Raw genomic sequence first — 23,474 nt, 5'->3', positions numbered from 1 at the left:
TATCGTGTAGCCACACGACGGATGTATCACCAGCTCCCTTGTATTGTAATGACCAGTGGCGTCGCCAGACTTTTCAGTCTGGGGGGGGGGGGGGGGCACCAGCATTTGATGGGGGGCACTTAGGTGGATACGGATCGCCGACCTGGGTGAGGGGTCTAAGGGGAGGGGTGCCCCTCCAGGCGTGGCGGAACGGGAAAATTATTGGGAGGAGGGCTAATGTGTAGAGACTATCTAAGCGGAGCGCCACCATCCATTGGCGCAGAGCGTACAAGAAAATTGTGGGTTTTTCAAACCCCCAGATGGCCGGAAACGGCACTTCCCGAGTGTTTTATGCTGCAATTACCTAGCCCTAAAATATAGGTCTCAAGCCTGTAATTTCTCAGATTGCACGTAAAAGTCTGTAAAAATATAGTAATTTGTATATTCGATGGTGTTTTAAGAGAGTAGGTATTACTAGTGTACTCGCAAAGACGTTTTTGAGTGTAGTAAGGGGATGTTGGAGAACTGGCTGAAATGAAGCAAGTCATTGGCCTAAGACGAAGTTGTGTTGCGCTTACCGGTACTCACACTCACTGCTTCCACTTTTCACGGGGCGTGAAGACGCGGTTGGGGTGACAATGTGGTCTATAGCCAGGGGACGGGCCGAGGGTCCCCCCAGCATTTACTGAAATTATTACACCTATATAGCATACGTGTGCATCGGACAGATCGACAAGTATGCATTGAAAAATGGGCAGATGCACGTTTCGGATCCTTGGTAAATATTGGGGGGCTTATCATGCATTTGCCCCCTCAACTTTTTCATGGGGGGGGGGGCTGAGCCCCCAAGCCCCCCCCCCCCCACCGGTTCCACCGCCACTGCCCCCCTCCCCTTTGGAAAATTTTCGCATACGGAGGATGGGCTAGATGCAAAATGCTGCCACATTTGATGCTAAATTCGATTTGAAGATATCTCCAGAAATTGCTATTTTTGAGGTAATGATTTTAACAAGGCGCAGAATTTTGCAGAGGATATGAACCACATGCTGCCGATATTATGCCTAACCCTATCAATAGAACCTACATTTGTTGAATTAATGTGTGAATGACCCCCGACTCCTTTCTTGTCCTTCTCGTTTTCGCCCATTATCTATTAAGATGTAACAGGTTCCAGCATCGTTATTGGCTCCTATCAGGGATCTCACCATGCAATCCAAAGTTTGATCACACATCGAGTATGGCTCAGTATGCAGGTGTGAACATTCGCCATTTGTTCCTACAAGCATCTGGCCTCAAATGACCTCTGCACCCCCTACACAACAGGGTTAATATATGGGTCCACAAATATAGGCAAGTATGGTGCCTGCGGACCCTCACATTCTCACATTTCGTCAGCTCCTAACCTGTCAACCTCAGACCAAGGCAACATACCGCAGTACCCTCCCTTCTCACAGTCATGTAGCTCGCGAAGCGGACGTGTATATCCGCTGGTATGGCGTGAGCACTGACACATTCAATGTAAATATCGACACCTGTTGTGATGGCGCGGGTTACGACTTCGATACCCGACGTTCAAGGATAAACTTTTTCATTTTTTCGCAGCTCATTTGAAGAAAATACGAATTACTGTGCTTCTTTGTCCTTATGAAAAACCAACTCAGATGTTGGGAGTTGAATATAACAAAATATATGTATATTTTTTTTACCAACCCAAATCTCAGATGGGGGGCACTCGGGGGGCACTAGGTTTTCCAGGGGGCACTTGCCCCCTGCCCCCCTGGCGACGCCACTGGTAATGACCATACATAGCATGTAGACTATGCACTGTGTCATTCCAGGAAGTCAGTGGTGAACTAGAATTAGATACTTTTTAAGAAAAAGTCACCCAGGAAAGAACCTGGGCACGAAAACCAAACTACCAAACGACTGATCCGCTCTCAGCCCCAGTCCCCTTGCATCGGGACTGTGACTGTGTGATCATCGTCAGGTGTGTATCACCATTCCCTAAAAGAACAGATACTACACATGATCTTAGCCAAAAGGCCGAGAAGCGAATTAGATAGATAGATGGATATATAGATAGATAGAAACTTTATTGTCCACTTCAGAAAACAAACAACGGAAAATAATTTCCCTGCGACAGTAAACATAAGACAGTAGTGAATACAAACAGAACCATAAAATAAACAAGCTATTAGTGAACAACTACGAGAACCAGTGGCGTAGGAAGGTACTTTTGAGTGGGGGGGGGGGCTGAAGACTGATGGCCGGCCTGGGGGAGGGGTTTAAGGGGAGGGGGTGTCACCCTCCCCTTTGGAATTTTTTGCATTTCCAGGTGGCCTCAGATGCAATTTGGTGCAATATAGCACACTTCAACACCCACTCCATTTTGTAAACTTAATTTTGTATTTTCACCTGGCCTTAGATGCAATTCGGTGCTCCAAATGAGATTTTTTTTCTCATTTGGAAATGAAAAAGGGGTTTTCTGACCTGCGAACCGGGGGGGGGCGGAATGATACTTCCGCCCCTCCACATTTTTCACTGGGGGCTGGCGCCCCCCAGCCCCCCCCCCCCGTTCCTACGCCCTTGTCGAGAACAACTAAATAGGCAGAACCAGAACAGTAATAAAAGCAGCACAGAGACTGCAAGTATAACAGATCACACACCAGATCACTTTGCATGCGAGTTAAACAAGTGTATTGCCTCAGGTAAGAAAGAATTACGGAACCTTGACGTTTTAGTATGGGGCACATGTAATAGCATCCCGGATCTGTTGAACACGATAAGACTATTAAAAGGGTGTGTGTGATCTTCTTTAATATTATTTAGTTTCTTCATCAGTTTCTCTTCATATATGGATGAGACTGACGGAAGGCTTGAACCAATGCAGCGTTCAGCTAACTTATGAACACGTTCCAGCTCTGCCCTGTACTGTGTTTTGCACTCTTGAACAGAAATTTGTGATTAAAGTGACACCCACACATTATACTACCATTGTGAATGATTTCAACGTTTTCCTGACAGTCGCCGGAATTACTCTTTAAATCATCTTTGGTTTTTGCTGGCAGTGGCGGCACCAGCAGTTGCAAAGTTGGGAGGGGGCTCAACACAAGAAAAAAGCAAACAGTTAATGGGGCAAACATTTTGGAAGTGCAAAAACCAACCTGTATCTATTGCATATAAAAGGGAAATTTAAGGGACTAGAGATCACGTCTTAACCCGTCACCGCATAGCACGCTTTATCGGTGATCCACGGTTTAATTTATTAATATTTTCATGTTTTACATGAAATTCAAATTGTAAGAAATCCAGGGTCGTCTTCTGAAGGACTCTCTTTTACGCTCAAATAAACCAAAACAAAATGCTGCAACTTCCGGGTATCGCCGTCTGAGACCATACAGGAACTTTGAATTTTATTTCAATGAAACACATCGATCTTTGGAATGTGTCTATACTCTGTCTTATGGTTCTGCGTTTAAGATTACAAGTCTACAAGTAGTGCAGTGAGAGAACAAGAAATATCTTGAATCCTACGACTCCGGGGATTCTCCCTGGATCCCCACCAGGGCTTTTACATAGATTCCATATAATGTCAATCTCACAAGTACTTTGTGCTTTAAACTCGCTACGAGAGAACAATGAATAACACATTTATATTCAACTGAGCTCCACAACTAAAGTTACAAAGGTTGAGTGGTTTATTATTCTATTTCAATATTTGACGATATTCGATATTCTAAGGTTGCTGACATGTTAAGCCAGCTATAGTGGTTTCTCTTTCTCTTCGTAACAGTAAATCACACGGGCAGCATCCATTGTATAGCCATACAATGGAAGTAATGAGTTCCTTGTTCACGGACAGTATGTCCGCAGGTGGTAGCATGGTCACTGGGTGGGTTCTGCAGTTTATAATGGATTTCCCAGGGAAGGATGGTGCTCGGTCTGACCACCCTCCTCCCTCACCCTACTCCTCTTTGGTTCTCTGTTTCTTCGGTTAGGCCGATACTAGTTTAATCTTGCAGGAGCTGCTCGAACGGGTATGGTAGGCACTGGGGAAACAAATATACCATATATTTTACGCATACTAATTGGAGTATATATATAATTCCAATATATATATGCGTATTAATTCGAATATATCAAGTATTAAATCAGCTGATAATATATGTATGTATTTGAATTAATATACGATTTAAGACAACCATAGAAATCGACCTTCCGATTAGCTAATAAAATATGCGTGTCTATATTGGAATTAACACGGGTACATAATATGTTATATTTGTCCCACATGGCGAACCATAAAACGGGAACGCATCTCAAATACGTAGTCGTTATTAAAGTATTGGTTCAGTTGCCATATTTGTTTATGTTATATGAAAGAGTACAATAAAAGAAACACAATGGTAAAAAAATGTTCAAATATCTTTTTCGGTTACAGAGATATTCAAGTGTAAAGTTTTATCAGATTGTGTAGAAACTGCTGAAATCTGACTAACTGTGATGTCATATCCTCACATTCCTGTAAAGCCTTTGTTTTTTTCTCTAAATATTTTGTGAGATTTCATGACTTTCAACCAAAAGATATGTCATGAGATCTCATATTTGTCAAAGGAAGTATTTGAGATTAAACATCTGAAGAATTTTTGATTATATTATTTTCAAATGTGTTAAAAAATGTAAATAATTTTTAAAGAAATATATTCACAAATGGTAAGGAAGTTAGGATGTGACGTCACACCCTCATAGTTAGTCTTTCTAAACCAGCCGTTTTCAAAGAAATTTTGATATCTTCAAAGTGTCATATCTCCTTAACAGAGCATGCTATCATGGTAGTGTCTTCACTGTTCTTTTTTGTCTTTTTTGTGCTCTTTAATACAAAATAGATATGTCAAACACCTTAATACTTTGAAAAGAAAAAATACACTTTTATTGTAACAGTTTCAGGTCTTCATTCTCAGTGTGCGATTATACGCATACGAGATTTATGCATATGAATAATCGAAGGCCCCAGCTTCGATTGTAAGAATTGTAGATTTTGTCACATGCTAATCTTTTCTGTCAAACTCACTGTGTTAATGTGCACTATAAACAATGGTTCTAGAATTATGATGATTGAGCTGTAACCAAAACCATTCTTAGTCCCTTAAACTCCTCAATACCTTGTAATTTATTAGTAAGTTAGTTTGTTTTACTTTGTTAGTTTGAGGCGGAAGGGACTCTTACGCTCATAAACTTACCCCCCCCCCCCGGTTATTTAGTGGTAGGTCCCACACAAAAAAATGAACAGAATCTCTCTATGCTTGAAAGAATCAAACAACATTTGATTTGCTTGTAAGTATAACATTGACTCAACTATTTAATAATAAGGGTTGAATGATATTACAGTCTCTGAATATCGATCTATAAATAGCCGCGACCACCTGGAGCACGTGCAAAGCAAGAAAGAACAGGTGTTAGATGTACAAATCAGTTCGCAGGTTAATTTAATTAAACGAACAGTTGTTTACATTCTTACCATTACGTGACTGAAGGCCCGCATAGTCAACATTTCGTAATAACATTAGGCCCTCGTTATATGGTATTGGCCGAGTTTGGTTTTAGATTGAGTACGTACATCAGTCCCTCTATGAACAAATTGCCATACGCCTTCCATTCGTTATCACCCACAGGCAGGAAAATTAAAGAATTCATGTATAAGTAATCAACCTTCTATCTGAACAATTAAATATCAAACTATGAAATATGTAACCAATATGAGCTCGGCTATTGTAACAAGAAATAAGGAAAGATGATCTGGCCAATTTAAATCCTCTAACCGCTATATTATTAATTCGCACGATCCAAACTTCAAATGGTGTAATAAGGTTTCCAAAATAGTAACTCGGGACAAACAGGCACAGATGAACATCTACCTTTGCCATTGGAGACTGATATTGACTGTGTACAATTACTTCACCATTTAAAATCTCTCTAACACTTACGACCACGGGAACCGCATATCTGCTGTCACCTACTATCAAAATTTCAAATTTGATTAATTTGAAAGTTCGTTCAAAAGATGGATCATCATTACCCTGTATGGCTGACATAACTTCCTGACAAATTTCGTTATCCCCACAATGTCGTCACTAAGGGACAATCTTAAAACTTGATATCCTTTTGACGTAAGTACTGAGTTTTGATGTACTTGCCTGCAAGTTCAATGATGTCTAGTTTAAATTTAGTCCTACTCTTCCATGCTTCCTTCTAGGTCAGTGCATTCTTTATAATGTGACACAATTATAACTCCACCCCTTTGCAACAGAGAAATGACGGTCTATAAATGCAATCCATGCTAACTGATGTAATAACTACAAAAGTTGAAAGAAAAGTTAAATAAAAAAATACAAAATACAATTTTGTGGTTTGCATAAGTTCACGCCCCTTTTTGGAGAAATACCCAAGACGTTTGTATCGGACATATCCTCGGGCATGTAAAATACAGTGGGCAAGCACATTCGTGGTAGGCAGAAACGGACTCATGGAGGCATGTACAGTTACACGCGAGAAAAGAGTATAACAAAACAAGCGTATAACTGTAAGCCTATCAAACGAAATGAAATATTTGTTTGTTAAGTGTTTGTCGGATTTTGGCTGATGTTACTAACATTATGAAACATCGACTTGCAAATTCATTACATTCTGGGGTCCCAGTCCAGCAAAGATTAACGTTTCAAGCAAAGATAGACCTTTTCAAGCATAGATAAGACGTTTTCAAGTTACATGCTCTATGACTCAGGGAATAATATAGTGTTCACATATTATGTGAAGCATTTTCAAACGCTCTGGTGTTTTTCTCCTGTTTGAATACCAATATTGTGTCACAGAGTTTGAACACTCTCCCCGCCAACGTGCACATTAAACAAACCAAGGTGTTAAATTGAGGGAGACATTCAGTAACTAACCATTCCGGAATTAGTGTTGGCAGTATTAGCGAAAAATAATATAACCTCTGTATAAGTAAAAGAAGGTAGATAAGTGGTTACGATTCCTAAATTAACCCTGCCCAATAAACCTCATTCTTCTATTGTTCGAGCTGTAATCACAACCGTGCTTCCTTAAAAAATTGCCTGTATTTGCTTGTATATTTACCAAACTGTCTTGATAATGAATAATACTTGTAAACATGATCTCGACTTTTAATGGCTCATCACTTTCTCTCATCATTCGTTTTCTACATTCAAGAGCTTATGGTTCGAACAATCCCTGTCGAAGGTTTACCACATATGTTTCATATTCATCATGTACGTCATACCACTCTGCGTAATAGCTGTTGCATATGCAATGGTGAGTTTTTGAGCATACGATCTCTTTCCCTTTCTTTTTAAAACAATAAACAATAACAAACAAGTTGAGGCCTATTCTACACATAGTGTATGAGCACTATTTGCGTTTAGAGCTGTTAATCTCATACAGTATAGTGTTTATGGCACGTAGATGAAACTTTAAAAACGAACTTTTAATCATTGAAACCTACATAAATATTGATTTACTCATTTTTTTTTGGGGGGGGGGGATTGTACTGATTGTGAGAAGAAAAAAAAACGTTATGTACTAATCCTTGGGAGTAATTCTATAAACCAATCGCTATTTTTACCAGGATTATTCAAGTGACTTAGTGAGAGTGTTATTACTCGCATCATCAAGGGACGTTTGCAGCTTGCATAGCATTTTTACGATGAAAAAGTATAGTCCGATAACCTTTCTTTTCATAATTCGAAATGCAATCGTTAAATTATGGCTTTCATGTGAGATCTGCGGTGTGGGTCCGATGCCCGGTCTATGCTTAATATTTTTTCCATGGGCACGTAAATTAGCTACCGACATAATTTGCCCCAAACAAGGTACATAGTGGATAAGTTAGCACGTTTCGCGAGTGTGGAGAACTCTTCACTTCTTACTTTAACAACAAAAACTTATGAATGTAACCCTGTTAAATTGTTCAATTGTGTTACATATTTTTACCAAAATATTTTTGGGGCATATAATTTATACATATGTAAATATATATATATATATATATATATATATATATATATATATTGAAAAATAAACCAGAATATTCAATAGAGGAGGACTAAGCTCGGGCCCCTCTTGGATCAACACAAATGTTATATTCTTAACGTTCTTACACAGGTATGCATGCGTGTCTGGTCCGCCATACCAACCGAAGAAGCCCGTTCACAGCCATCGACAATTTGCTCCTTGAAAATGTTTAATTCTGACAGTAAAAAAAAGATTACAAAGTCGAGTACAGAGAACCAAAAAGAGTCCAGAAGGAAAGTAGATATTAAAGATATTACTGGTACTCATTTTTGCCGTGTGTTACTTCCTTATGCACGCATTGAATCTTACTAGGTGGGTACCATTGAGTACGTTATGTGTACACTATAATAGATGTACTTAAATGTAGTGAGAACATTAATTTAATCATTAAGTTAGCGACAAACCTATTAAACAGCCACTTGGGACAACTTCCTAATGTTAATACCACTCTATATTGTGCTTCAAAGCACTCGTACCGGCAGTATGAACAGTTCCTATCTGATAGAAACCTGTTCATACTGTTCGTAAGTTCTATAAAGCACAGTACAGAAGAAAGAAATTGTCAGTATGTGCTTTAAAATCAGAAGCCCATCAACGGAAATGGCTATAAAATCTAGTTCACTTTCCAATGGTCAACTCCACAGATGCAATACAAAAGTCAACCCGAACATACAAGGATTTTTTGTTTAATAATATGTTAAACAAAATGCATTACAAATTTGACAAGGTCAAATTGAGTTAGATAGCATTAATTGACGTTCTGTTGATTCTTATATGAATCTTTAGGAACAGTTTTGGCTTAGTTATTACAATATATTGGATACATCTTTGTTTGTTACTATTGACGATTTTTGTTTGGTCTGAGGCAATGACATCATCTTCAAATTGGTCTTGAAGGGGCATTTCAGACATTGAGTATTTTTAAAACTGATTACCTGGAAAGAAAAACAGCTTTTCAAGAGAACTTTACTGGACTCATGTTTTCCTTTTTGGCAAGGAAGGGGTGGGGGGAGGGGGTATGTGTTGAACACAAATTAATAATACTGTCTTGTTCCTTTGAAAGCAGAACGCCATTTATTGGATAAAATCAACATGGATAACTTTTTTATGCAAGTTGATCATTTGCAAGCTGTTTACATTGCTAATGATTAATTTCATTGCGAGCAGATTTTACGGATTTCTGCAATCAAGAATGTTACTGAATTGTCTTTTTCTATTGAGGGGACAGTTAGGGTCAGTATATAGTCTCTGACGTAGATTTCATGTTTTATTCCAATTTTGAGAAACATGTTTGACACGATTACAAAGATTATTTTCCACTTCCAAATCCAACTAGTTAGAGTTATTCATGGCAGTTCTATTACAGTAAACTGACAACAATGATGAGAAAATGTACGTTAATATGTGTATTATGCATACGAGTGTATACTGTAATGAAGAATACACCACGCAACGAAGGGAAGGCAACTAAGCACCTGATACATTATGTCAGGGGTGGTCTTATATGAGGCGATCTTATTAGTCCCACTGAAATGTTTGGCCGCGACACTGTAGGGTGTATAGTGTCGTACCACAATTATAACCATCTCCTATATCCACATTCCCATGACCAAAAAAATAAAAATGCTACATTAAAGCAATGCGAGAAGATTAGAAAATTCCACAATGGTATTGGCAATCCATCATGTTGAACTATCTAAGCACAAGTAGGTCCTACGCCCAAAATTTAAACTCTTCACAATGTTATAGTAAAAGTACTGCCGGACCGCATGTTGGCCACCTTTGTTATTTTCATATTGAACAAGAAATACTTTCACTCTAGTGTGGATACTATTCATAAGTACCATAACAACAATGGCCATTTATTTTGGCTTCGAATAGGTCATTTGAAACATTAAAGTTGAAGTGGGTTTTTTGTCCATTTACATGTGATTAATACTAATGTGAAATCTGTCCGTGTGACAAACTGTGACGAATCGAGTTTCTCAATTAATTAGGCTACTTGCTCTTGTCATGAGCCAAATCGATAAATGGACCCGGTTGATTTGGGGTTTCCCAAATGAACTCTAAATAATCTTTCTAACACGTTAAGAGAATATATCATGATGGTTATGAAATAATCGGTTCTGTTTATTGGTAAAGTATACTGGGCTTGTTTTCTACAGCACCAGCATAACATCGAGGAGCCAAGTTCAAGTAAGAATTAGGCCGACAAAATATATGAGTTGAGATAATACACCTGAACTCTTTTAACCTTTGGCTGCGCTGTGGAGACTATTATAGACTAAAGAATTGTGGAGCGATTTCAGCAAAAACCAGGCAAAAGCACCCATGGCAATATCCAACAGCTCCTTTATCTGACAAACAGGCGACAGTCATACAGATATGATAACAAGTAACCACTACATCTTCCCTAGTTACGTACACAATTATCAATCTAACAGTAACAGTAATATAAGTAAAGATATGGCAGTGCTGCACAAGCTAAGCAAATATATGCACTACGTCATCAAGGAAGGGTGTGATTGGTCAGCAGCAAATGCAAACTAATGCATATCTAGCATGTGCGTGCAAGGTGATGACCTCACTGCTTAAACTAACCAATCGGAGCTATTATCTGAAACGTGAGCTGCTAAGATACGCCAAGATACAAGTGTCCTAAGATAGTAATATTACTTAACGCGTCATTGTAAACTCGACCAATTTGGACATAAATGTAACCTTGTAACAGAGTGTAAAAACAATATAATACACTAGAAATTGGCGTGAGAAAACTCTAGTCCTTCCAGAGAGTTGAGAAGTAAAAAAGTACTCCAAAGAAGCCCTCGACGGGCACTCCGAGGGACCTGGGGATTAAATGAGCAGACCAGACAAACTAGTGCATGACACACTGTACAAAACACATGACCTAGAAATCCATCCAGGTCCCTATGTACAACTTTAATTGTAAATTATTTCTTTCTCTAATCAGTAGTGTACATTTGGATGTACAAGGAAATCAATGTATTAAATAATATCAGTCATGTACGACATCACACGAGCGCTCCAAAGTTCATGTCTGTACAATTTTCCAATGAACGTGATTTGTGTGTTCGGGGGACGCGCACACTGCTGTACGTGAAATGCGATAAAGCAAATGGATATGCATAGGTTTCTAACACACATCATGCAGTGAATAGCAATCTAAAAGCAACATAAGAATCTGATTTATGAAGAACATATTCCTAATTCCATATACCCTTCGAACCAACTTGCAATGTGTACGACCCTAAAAGCTACGAATGATCAGTATCAGTTATTCAATTGTTTCAAAAGGCGGGAACTTTGGAATTGAACATGATAACGTAACCTTTCACAAATTTAACAATTCCCGAAAGTTCGTGGTTCGCTTAGTTACATAATAAATGTGGTAGCCATGCTTTTATGACATTACTTGTTAACAGAATACAAATAGTATGGAGTTACATAAGAATGAAGTGACGCCGCGGTATGACGTCACGTCTCATGACTCACCATGGCATTGTACATTATATTACGTCACCGTAAGAAACGTAGCGTCCTAGCCTTCGTCGTCACATGTGTATTGTAAACCTGTAAATATACTTAAACAATTTAGTGTTTCATGTATTATTTTTTGTGCCTTGCGGAAATATCGCCCATCAATATGGCTCGACGAAATAGAACAAAATTACAGGAAATGACATCCACTCCTGTTGGAACTGATGAACTGGTCAGCGAAATTATGAAAGAATTGACTGAAAACGGAGATTTTAAAAACCTACTTCAGAACTGCATTGAAAAAGCTATTAACCGTAAATTGAGTAAACTGTCTGAGGAACAAGAACGACAGGAAGCCAAGATCTTTGAACTAGAAAATCAACTTGAAACTGCCTTCAAAGATATCAAAACCCACACAAAATATCTCGCTGATATGAAATCTGAAATTGAAAAAAACTCGGACAAAATGAATGACCTTGATCAATATTCTCGTAGGAATTGCGTACGAGTATTTGGTATAAAAGAGAATGCCAACGAAAACCCGACCGAACTACTCATCAACTTAGCAAAAACCCAGCTTGGTGTAGACATTACCCCCAGCTCTATTGACAGAGCACACAGAGTAGGGAGACACATTGAAAAGAGAACCCGGGCAATCATCGTCAAGTTCCAGAGCCATAAAGATTGTAAGTCATTTATCAAGAATAGACGTAAGCTGAAAGGTTCGGGCATTGTCATCAAAGAAGACCTCACCCACCATAACCAGCAACTACTCAAGGCCACCCAAAACCACGACTTGATAGAGAGTGCTTGGACCTCAGATGGTAAAATCTTGGCAATTTACAAAAAAGACGCAGGAAAAAGTACAGGAGCTAAAAAGATCAGGAACATAAGAGATATTGATGCATAAACTATTACCACCTTTTCTTGCAACAGAGACTACACTGAAAACTTAAATTGGTTCACCGACTAACATAACGTTAGTCCATCTGGTGCCTCTCCCGACTAACATAGCCTTAGTCAGTTTCTATACCGACTAATTTATTCCTTAGTCAGTTGGATTTCTTAGTCGGTCATCTTAGTCCGTCAGCTCAGTCGATCAACAATTTCTTAGTCGGTAAATGTATATTAGTCAGTTACATTAGTTGGTGACATTAGTCGGTCTTTACCGACTAATTTATATGAGCCACCGACTAGTTTATAGCAGGTTTTACATTAGTCAGGATGGTGCCTCTCCCGACTAACCTTTCGTAGTCGGTATCGACTGACTAGTTGCACTGACTAGATTCACTGAAAGAATTAAACCCGACTAGTTTCACTGAAAGAAAAGAGAGCAGAAGAAACACAAATAATGTGTACGTTGGCAGTATTTATTTCTGATAAAACTTCTGATGTCTACAAAAGGCTGACTTTCGACAGATAGAGAAGAAATCACTGTAAATAAAATCTGAAAATCTGATTTTTTTTCCAACAAAGTTAAGACAAGTTAATGGATCAAACATGAATCGCAAAAGTATAGCACTGCACAATAATGCAAAGTTGAATCTTGGGCAAGGGTTCCTCATGACTTTCGTTTTAAAGTGGTACCCCAAATCGACACCAGTTAAGTCTTCACGAACAAAGAGTGTTTCTCTTAACTACAAATGGCCTCCCACTTGTCTTCAGGAAGCCAAAATCTGCACCATTATTGACCTGTGAACAGAAAATATGATATACGTGTAAGCACAGATACAGATATAGCACATGATAACTCACATTATCATAAACATACATTTACATTAAAATTTTATAACATATTGGGAGGTATACATTTAAATCTAGGTCCCTCAAATTATAAGCCAGGAATAGCAGCTTTACCAAATTATTATTAGCTTTGCACAGCATAACACCAAGTTATTTCTCAAAGCTTAATAATTATGTTAATCATGTTAATAATGATCCCAATAGACCGGGATCCCATAGGGTTTGGTTAGCTGGGAAGGTAACCAATTGCCTTGTACATCACAATGTTCACAGTGCATTCCTGTATATGAAACCAGACGACTGGCAAACCGACTGTGGTGGGTGTGGCTGGGAGAGCAATTTTAAAGTCACCTGATAGCTAACCTAGATCAGTTTTCATGGTAACACATCAAAGTAAGTACAATATGTCAGGTATGGCCCCAAGAGCAACAAATGGCCATTGCCAGTAATTATTGGTGGTGGGGTACCCCTGCCAGTAGACCCCCAATATGCCCATCCCCCATTGACCTAGATGAGCTCATGAGGTAACCACTTGAAACCTACTGGAAAATGTTGGTTAGGGCTTCAGATACAACTGATGGGCATTGCCAGTAATTTTTATTGGTGGGGTACCCCTGCCAGTAGACCCCCAATATGCCCATCCCCCATTGACCTAGATGAGCTCATGATGTAACCAGTTGAAAACTACTGGAAAATGGTATCACTTCATATGTAAGGGATGGGCATTTCCAGTCATTTACATTGGTGGGGTAACCCTGCCAGTAGACCCCCAAAATGCCCATCCCCCATTGACCTAGATTAGCTCATGAGGTAACCAGTTGAAAACTACTGTAAAATGATTGGCAGGACTCTATATATATGTAAGGGATGGGCATTTCCAGTAATTTATATTAGTGGGGTACCCCTGCCAGTAGACCCCCAAAAAGCCCCCCCCCCCCTCATTGATCTAGGTCAGCTCATGATTTAACCAGTTGAAAACTACTGGAAAATTATAGACAGGATTCTATTTGTAAGGGATGGGCGGACTCTGGCAGTGGTGGCCCACCAATATAAAATACTGGAAATGCCCATCCTTACATATGAAGTGATACCTATCATTTTCCTGTAGGTTTCAACTGGTCAAATCATGAGCTCACCTAGGTCAATGAGGGGATGGGCATATTGGGGTCTACTGGCAGGGGTACCCCACCAATAAAAATTACTGGCAATGCCCATCCCTTGTATCTGAAGTCCTAACCAACATTTTCCAGTAGGTTTCAAGTGGTTACCTGATGAGCTGACCTAGGTCAGCCGTGAGGGGTCAATTATAGATCACTGGCAGGGGTACCCCACCACCAATAATTACTGGCAATGGCCATTTGTTGCTCTTGGGGCCATACCTGACATATTGTACTTACTTTGATGTGGTTACCATGAAAGCTGCTCTAGGTTAGCTATTAGGTGACTTTAAAATTGCTCTCCCAGCCACACCCACCACAGTCGGTTTGCCAGTCATCAGGTTTCATATACAGGAATGCATTGTGAACATTGTGATGTACCAGGCAATTGGTTACCTTCCCAGCTAACCAAACCCTCTGGACTCCCGCTATACAGATCAGTGAAAATTTGACCAAACTTATGAAGCTTGCACGTAAATGATATACTAGACTGTTTTTTTTTTTAAAACAGGTTATGAAAAGTATCTTAAATATCATTTAACAGTTGGGTACAATAGTTAAACTCACTCTTCCATCTTTTTTCTCTATGGTACTTGTTCCTTTGCTTTTTGGACTCTTGGATAAACTCTTTTGTTCTGCGAAGGGTACCAATATATCATCTTAAAACATGTCTTTAAGCCATATATAACACAGTTCTCCTCTTCTGTTGTTGCCTCCACACTGGTGTCGTACATCACAGGAAAGCTCACCCTTGACTTAGATATTTGGCTTTTCAATTCCTGCTGGAAAAAAGAAACAGCAAAGTATTCATCATTTGAAAAAAAAAAAAAAAAAAGTTGTCACCACAAAGTTATGTGAGATTTGCTTCCACTATAGTCTCAAAAAACAATCCCAAAGTTTGAAGCAGACTGTATAAAGCTGAAAATTTGAACGAGAGTGTCATCACCATTGCAACCAGAATCAAATGCCCAGAATACAGAGATAATAAAACATGGGCTAAATCTTTGTTTGTTTTTATGATCTTTAAAAATATAAAATTTTAGAAACAGAAATGCACTGAGCCAACTTATTTATAGGCCTAATCGTTTTTAGTTGTTATTTTGCTTGCTCACATAACAAGCCTGTTTAGACCTAGGCTAGAGGAGAATCAGTACTTTGTTACACTAAGTTTGTCTTCGGTCGTTCTGATTTAGTCTTACTAGTAGTACTAAAGTATATAATGGACCGGCGAAGACTAGAGAATACCCAGAGTTTTAGCAACTGCGTTAAACTGTATCATCTGATCTATTATTTACGCCAATGAGTTTCATTCAATCTAGGATCAAAAAGAGAAAACTAATTAATCTTAACCTTCAAACTTTGCTACTAAACAGATATGCTTGAATTACAAATAAATGTCAAAAAACATCATAATCTAAGAATCGATGCATATACATATACATAAACAGAATAATTTGAATTCGCGCAAGTGAACCCTGCACTACATTGGACAGAAAAAAAACGTGCAATTAGACCAAACTAAACATACTAAATTTTCCGTTACTTCTACATAAAATATCAATACAAATACAACAACTTACTCTTTTGGCAGTATACTAAAAGCACATGTTATAATAACTTCAGACTATCAAGCTTTCCTGAGAAAAAACGGTTAATACTTCTTACAGTAAGCAAGTCGACCGTGAAGGAATGTCGCAATTGTTTCCTGGGCGTGACCGGAAATTAAATACTAAAAAATGATAAATGAAAAGGTTAAATAGAACTGAAGCATGCATCCTGGCTGCTCGCAACATATAATACCGTTGACTAGCCAACATAATTTGTTCAGCCTACTGTGACTGTACGTTTGAAGGTCTAGCCTTGCTTATTCAATATCACAAAGCCTACCCATTTAGATTCACATGGGAAATTACAGGAAATCTTTACCAAATGAGTGTAGACTTCAAATAAACTATTGAGCCTTATAGTTCCAGCATTTGTTTGGGAATAAATTAGAAGATTATGTGCCACTGTTCAATCTAGCCCAATACACACATAACACATTGTTAATTGGTGTTTAGAATGCACACTTTAGTGTTGAGAATGCACTGCAGTACCCAGTAGAAGCCTATAGGCTACTCACTGTCATTGCACTTGTGTATTGCGAAACGCCAACGTGACAACGGTAGCGTTACACTAACCATAATACAGCACTAGTGCCAGTGGCCTAACAATTAACTTTAATTTTACCTTCAAGTTAAAGGAATAACAGGTAGGCCGATGATGCAGTTCATACCTCCATTCTTCTAAAGACCTTCTTGGGTGATTTACGGTTGAAAGTTGCTTAGAGTGATCGTATGAAACTATGCCAAGCCCAGCAAGCTGCCGTTGCCTCTCGGTTTCCAAATTGAAGTGAATCAAATTGGGTTAAAATACATTAGTCCGTCGACACCGACAAAGCTACGATTATGGCGTAAATCGGGTGTCCGTATCGTTCTTAGTCCATGGGTTAAAATACCTTAGTCCGTCGCCACCGACTAAGCTGCGATTATATTTTCCTTAGTCAGTGTAAACTAACTAAGAAGCAGCGATGAAACGAAGATTTTTGCTAGTCCGTGTGCATTGACTAACGTTACAGACTAATTTAACGTTAGTCCGTAGCAATATTGACTAGTTTATTTTTTCAGTGTACACCGCTTTAACAGTATCTGTGGAGTCCTACCGTGGCCGGATTCCTTTCGTTGCCATATACACCTGTTCCGATTACAATGAACTGGAGTATCCTCATGATGCCGAGTAACATTTCTGCAGCATACATAACAATAAGTTACGTTCTCTGAAATGTTTTCCTTGCAGGCTTGTAAGGCTTGCATATTCGTCTGTTTGTTTTTGTATAGTAGTTAGTTTGTGTATTTTTGTTTTCTATGTCCTTTAGTAATTGTTTTTTTTTTTGTAATGGGGATATTTTCAGCGGATACTACGGTGTTACTATTTGTCAGTTATGTCACGCTTTAAGTCACAATACCTGCATTACTCAACATGAGGATGGTACTATAAACAACTGGATTTGTAGGACATGTTCTCAATCTAATTTTCCCTTTATTGACGTCACGGACAATGAACTCGCTTCTGGTTTGGGGAATTGTAGTACGCATACAGTTGCTTCATTAACAAATGACACTTCAGTAAATGATGAATGGTATATGGATTATTTTGGCGATATACGTTCGGATATGTGTAAGTACTACAATACTGATGATCTTAATATGATGCCTACTAGTAATTTCAATATTTTTCATTTAAATAGTCGTAGTCTCAATAAGAATTTCAGTGCGATTAATGACTTTCTTTCAACTATTAAACACGATTTTACAATTATAGGTTTCACGGAGACTTGGTTCACAGATGACTTGTCTCCACTCATTAAATTAGATAATTATTCACTTGTCGAGAGTCATCGCTCTGTCAAGAAGGGTGGAGGGATTTGTTTATTTATTGATCAAAAATACACATTCAGTCAACGTGATGATATTTCAGTATTTAATGATCATGTTGAAAGCCTTTTTGTCGAAATAAGAGTTCCCTTCATAAAAGGAGATATAATCGTTGGCATAATCTACCGTCCCCCTAGTGGAAATATTACTTCGTTTAATGATTACATTTACCAGACACTGGATGGTATCACTAAGGAGAAGAAACCTTGTTATTTGTTGGGTGACTTCAATATTGACTTCAATAGGCCAAACTCGTCGGATTTTTTGAATATTTTAGTTTCTTGTAGTTTCATACCCACAATCACCAAACCTACCCGGGTTTCTAGTTCTTCCTCGTCACTTATTGACAATATCTTGACTAACGGCAATTTGGGTGACAATAATGTCATGATCTCCTATTCAGGAGTTCTTATCACTGATATTACTGATCATTTTCCGATTCATTTAAATATTTCTTTTTTACCTACTAAGCATAATCGTAAGGATTTTTATGCTCAAGATTTTTCAAATATCAATATTGATAATTTTATTTCGGAAGTATCTGGTTTGGACTGGCGTCAAGTTTTCAATGATGATAATGTTAATAATGCTTTCAATAATTTTCACAATACACTTAGTGAAATTTATAATAAAAATTTCCCTATGAAACTTATTAAGGGTAAGAAGACGAGGAAGAAACCTTCCCCTTGGATCACTTCTGGTATCTTACAATCTATTCGTACAAAAAATAAGCTTTATAAAACATATATAAAATTGCCTACAGCAGATAATAAATACAATTATGCACGCTTCCGGAATAAGCTTAACCACGTTCTCCGTATTGCAAAAAGGAATTATTATTTTCATCTTTTTAATGAAAATAAAAACAACATGAAAGAAACATGGAATATTATCAATGGCACTCTACAGACTAGAAAAACCAACCATTTTCCCGATGTTTTCCATTCTGAGGATGGTCATGAAATCACTGATGTTAATAAAATAGCAAATGCTTTTAATAATTATTTTGTTGGCCTTGGTCCTTCCTTAGCCAGTTCCATTGATTCTAATGTTCATTTCAGTAGTTACCTAGGGGATTCCAATCCCTCCACTATTTGTCTCTTTCCTGTGACTGAAAGTGAAGCTTTTAATGTCTCAAATTCAATTTTTGCTACTAAGAAATCGGCTGGTTTCGATAATTTCAGCCCGAACATTATGAAATTGATAATACCTTATATTGTAAAACCACTGACTTATATTTTCAACCTCTCATTTACCTCGGGTATTTTTCCTGATATTCTTAAAATTGCCAAAGTGATACCGATATTTAAAAAGGGTGAGTCTCATTTATTTAGTAATTATCGTCCCATTTCTATACTACCTTGTATATCGAAAATCTTGGAAAGGTTGATTTTTAACCGTCTCAATGCTTTCTTTGATAAGTTTCATATTCTCAATGAAAATCAATTTGGTTTTCGCCCTGGCCACTCTACAGAACTTGCTTTGGTCAATGCAGTGGATAAAATTTATAGTGCTCTTGATTCGGGTGATAATTGTATTGGTGTTTTTTTAGACCTTTCCAAAGCATTCGATACCATCGATCATGGAATTCTTCTGGGGAAATTATCACATTACGGTATTAGAGGTCTTGCTCTTTCTCTCATTTCAAGTTATTTGTTTAACAGGCAACAGTACGTTTCTTTTTCTGGAATCAATTCTGATAATCGTTCAGTTAAGTGCGGAGTTCCTCAAGGGTCTATATTAGGTCCACTTCTTTTTATAATTTACGTAAATGATATTTGCAACGTCTCTACAAATTGCTCGATTGTCCTTTTTGCTGATGACACTAATATTTTTTCTCTGACAGCAATGTAGAAACTCTTAAAGTAACCATATGTAATGAGTTAAATGCGTTTTATGATTGGTTTTCTGCTAACAAACTGTCTTTGAATATTGATAAAACAAATTATGTGGTATTTGGTAACTCCTCTAGAACATTAAATGCTGATTTATATATGCATGGTATTTGCCTTAAAAGAGTCGATAATATTAAATTTCTTGGTGTGTATATTGACTCTCAGCTCTCTTGGAAAGTCCATATCAATCATGTTTGTAAACAAGTTTCTAGAGGTGTAGGTATTTTATCTAAGTTAAAATATACTTTTCCAAGGAAAATTCTGAGATCTATTTACTATAGTATTATATTTCCTCATCTATCGTACTGCTCTTCAGTTTGGTCTGGTACTTTCAATACTAATCTTAATAAGCTTGTCATTCTCCAAAAACGGGCTGTGAGGCACATAACGTCTTCAGCTCCACGTGATAATACCAGTCATTTATTCTCCTCCTTAAACATGCTCAAATTCACTGATATCATTTCTTTAAATGTTCTGACGTTTACTTATCGTGCTATGAACAATCTGCTTCCAAATTCTTTTGCTACCTTTTATACAATTGGCCACTCTATTCACAATTATAATACTAGACAAGCTGGTCATTTGCGTGCTTCTTTTTGTCGTAATTCAAAGAGCAAACAAAGCCTCCGTAATCGATCTATTTCTTTGTGGAACAATCTTCCGATTAACTTGAAATCTTATACTTCTGTGGCTTCGTTCAGGCGACATCTGAAAAATTACTATGAAAGCCTAAATTGATTGTATCCGTTGTAAGGGGTGGGAGTAAGTGGTGGTGGTTGGGGGGGGGGGGTAGTGTTATTTGTCTTATGTGTTAAGGTTATCTGTTTTTTTTTTGGGGGGGGGGGGTTCTTCTTCTTTTTTTAGGTGTTAAGGTTTTCCATTTTCTTTGATGGGAGTACTCTATTCGATTAAGCCCACAAGGGTTTCTTAGTTTACTTCCTTTCACATATTTACTTATTTGCAGTTATATTGTCTTGTTCACCTTGTATTACTATGTGTTAAAACAATAAATTAAAATCAATTAAAATCAATTAAAATCAAAATCAATGTAACGTATACGCTATGTGAGAGTATGCAGCAATAATTCGATATTCATAATAGTTGAATACACATAACCGTCGAATAATAATTCAACCAGTTGTGACAGTTCCCTAATGATAATACCTCTCTAAACTGTCCTTTCGTATCAGAGCACTCGTATTGGCAGTACAACAGTTCATAGCCTTTACCTGATAGACACATGATATTCATACTGCTCATACCGTTATAGTATGAGAGCTCTGAAGCGGGACAAGACAGTACAGTATAGAACAAAACCGTCCCATCTGGTGAAATGATGACACAGTTGAAGTCTACACTAAAATGATTATGCAAAATCCATTGTATGAAGATCTTTAGACAATGTCTTTAATTGGAATTAGGGCGCATTCCAGTGAAAATCGAAAGCACTTCGTTTACGTTGTACAAAATCTGGTATTCACGGCCTTAACCTGTAAATGCAGATGAATGCGGTCTTGATCTGAAACATATTAATTCGAAGCATATATCGAATATACCATTTTGTTTCCAACGGCTAAGTTCCGCCGAGAGTTTCAGGCCGCCCTCTGTCCTTTCCTACAAGCCAAACAACGCCCAAGAGGCTATTCCAGAGCAACACTTAACAGCCGGACTAGGCGGACGATAAGCCGGGAATCGCGCCCGTCTAGTAACACGTACTGCCGCTCTTTCCACGGATAGTATGCGCATGTCCAATTTATCCAGATTTCCAGAATCTTAGGAGGCGGATGAAAATGGTCATGTGATACAAGTGAATGTTCTTATCACAAGGAAGGTGACACAAGAAGTGTAGTTCTAATGTCTACACTCTTAAAACGACCTAGTCATTTTTCCGACCAGAAAGTCTAGTCAAAATAGTTTTAACTAGAAAAGGGTCGGCTTGATTAGATATTCTCGTTACGGTCACTCTGATCATAGTTAATTTAACCAGTTTCGGATCATATCAGCTAACAAGTGACAAGGTATCCATAGTTACAGCTGAGTTTGCGCATTGCCTGTGGAATTCAGACGTTTGTCTTTGACATTCTTTGCGGCGCGCAACCACTGCTCTAGACTACTACACTAAGATGGACAAAAACGAGGACCATTTTGTTTAAAAAACACTTACGAAATTGGGGTTAACAAAATACATCGACGCATTTAAAGGTGAGTGCTACAATATGCTATAAAATGTGCTTAGTATCCTGCAAAGGCAACATTCTGTCAACGTCCGTTCGTTCATGCAATGAGGATAGCCGGTATAACGTACACCCGTTGAGGTCATGTAGACTAGGCTTAACGTTACTACTACTAGGTAACATCAGTTCAAATTGTGTGCATTTTGTTCCAGGGTGTGTTTAGGCTACTGTCGTTTGGTTTACTAACGCACTAAGTGCCTACGCTGTCCGGCTCGGCCTAAGTTATAACTTATAGTTATAGCTAGGCCTAGTAAGTAGTAGGGTGCTCCAAAATTTCGTGAATTGAAGCCACGGATTTAATTGTAACCTCACTGCTCTTTTACCTTATGCCATCGAAGTTCGTTCCTGGGATGTATGGCTAATAAATTGTCACGATTTTGTGTCAAATAACTCTTCTCTGTCAATCTGTGTCCTTATAGGCTAGTATAGTTGTCTGTAGTACGTAGTAGTACTAGCCTAGGCATAGTTGTACTAGTACTGAGTAGGCCTAGTACTATAGTCAGTATTGCGAAGTTCGGCATACTGCGAGGTTCGGACACCCTAAGAAATACACGATTTCACCATGAAAATCTACAGGAAGAGTCAAATTTCACCAAAAAGTACGAAGCTACAGTTATTTTCTCTCCAAAATGACCCGCGTTCAAGAAATTACTTACATATTTGTCAATAAAATGACGAAGATCTATGAAGTCTGTTATAATTACTGAAAGAGCAACTGCGCCACCAATTTTATCACCAGCGCCACACTGTGGGTTGCGTGTCCGAACTTCGCAATACTCTAGCAAAGAAATACCAGTTCCACAATCACGAAGAATCTTCTTGGAAAACAACGTGAAAACAGTTTGCAGGAAAGAAAGTTTGGCCGTGTATCGTACTATAACAAAATTCTCCCACCTTATGAAGTATATTTTCAAATGATTTATACCAGAAGATTTAGTTTTGGGGTGTTTTAAGTCTTAAGTGTCCGAACTTCGAAGTCACCATGCTACCACTAGTAAGTGCTTTGAAACGCTGTACTGTATTTAACGCGATATAAGTGTAATTTATTATTATTATTATTATTGCTAGTATAGTAAAGGCTTCATAATTGACGCACCCTCGTAATTGACGCACTTTCATATAATACTAGCAACGATACAGCAGACCACCTAAACTTTTTGCAGTCAAGCAGAATTATGTATTTCATGAGCTTGAAGCTATTTCAGCTATTTGCTGACCAAATTGTGGTTTTTCTTAAGCTTTTAACACCCTCCCCAAGTTTTGCACGAGGCTAGGTACGCGTGTCAGTGCAATGTGAAAGTGCTTCATGCGCTGCACTATTTGTAGGCACTATATGTGTATGCCTGGCTTTGAATTAACACTGCAATTTGAGTTAGTTTAAACAGTTGATAACATTTTACGTTGCAT

The 23,474-nt window shown here is 38.2% G+C and overlaps 1 protein-coding gene and 1 pseudogene across 1 annotated transcript in view; one reads left to right on the top strand and one right to left on the bottom strand.

The window, feature by feature from the left end:
* The window catches only part of LOC139977745 (NLR family CARD domain-containing protein 4-like), a 346,755-nt gene that overhangs the window by 66,158 nt on the left and 257,123 nt on the right, over positions 1-23,474 (top strand). The gene's annotated exons all lie outside the window — the stretch shown is intronic.
* LOC139978103 (U2 spliceosomal RNA) lies at positions 1,940-2,034 on the bottom strand (annotated as a pseudogene).

The sequence above is a fragment of the Apostichopus japonicus genome, chromosome 12, assembly GCF_037975245.1.
Source record: "Apostichopus japonicus isolate 1M-3 chromosome 12, ASM3797524v1, whole genome shotgun sequence".
Lineage (NCBI taxonomy): Eukaryota > Metazoa > Echinodermata > Holothuroidea > Aspidochirotida > Stichopodidae > Apostichopus > Apostichopus japonicus.
Note: the sequence above shows the minus strand (reverse complement) of the source record. Positions and strands in the feature narration are given on the sequence as shown.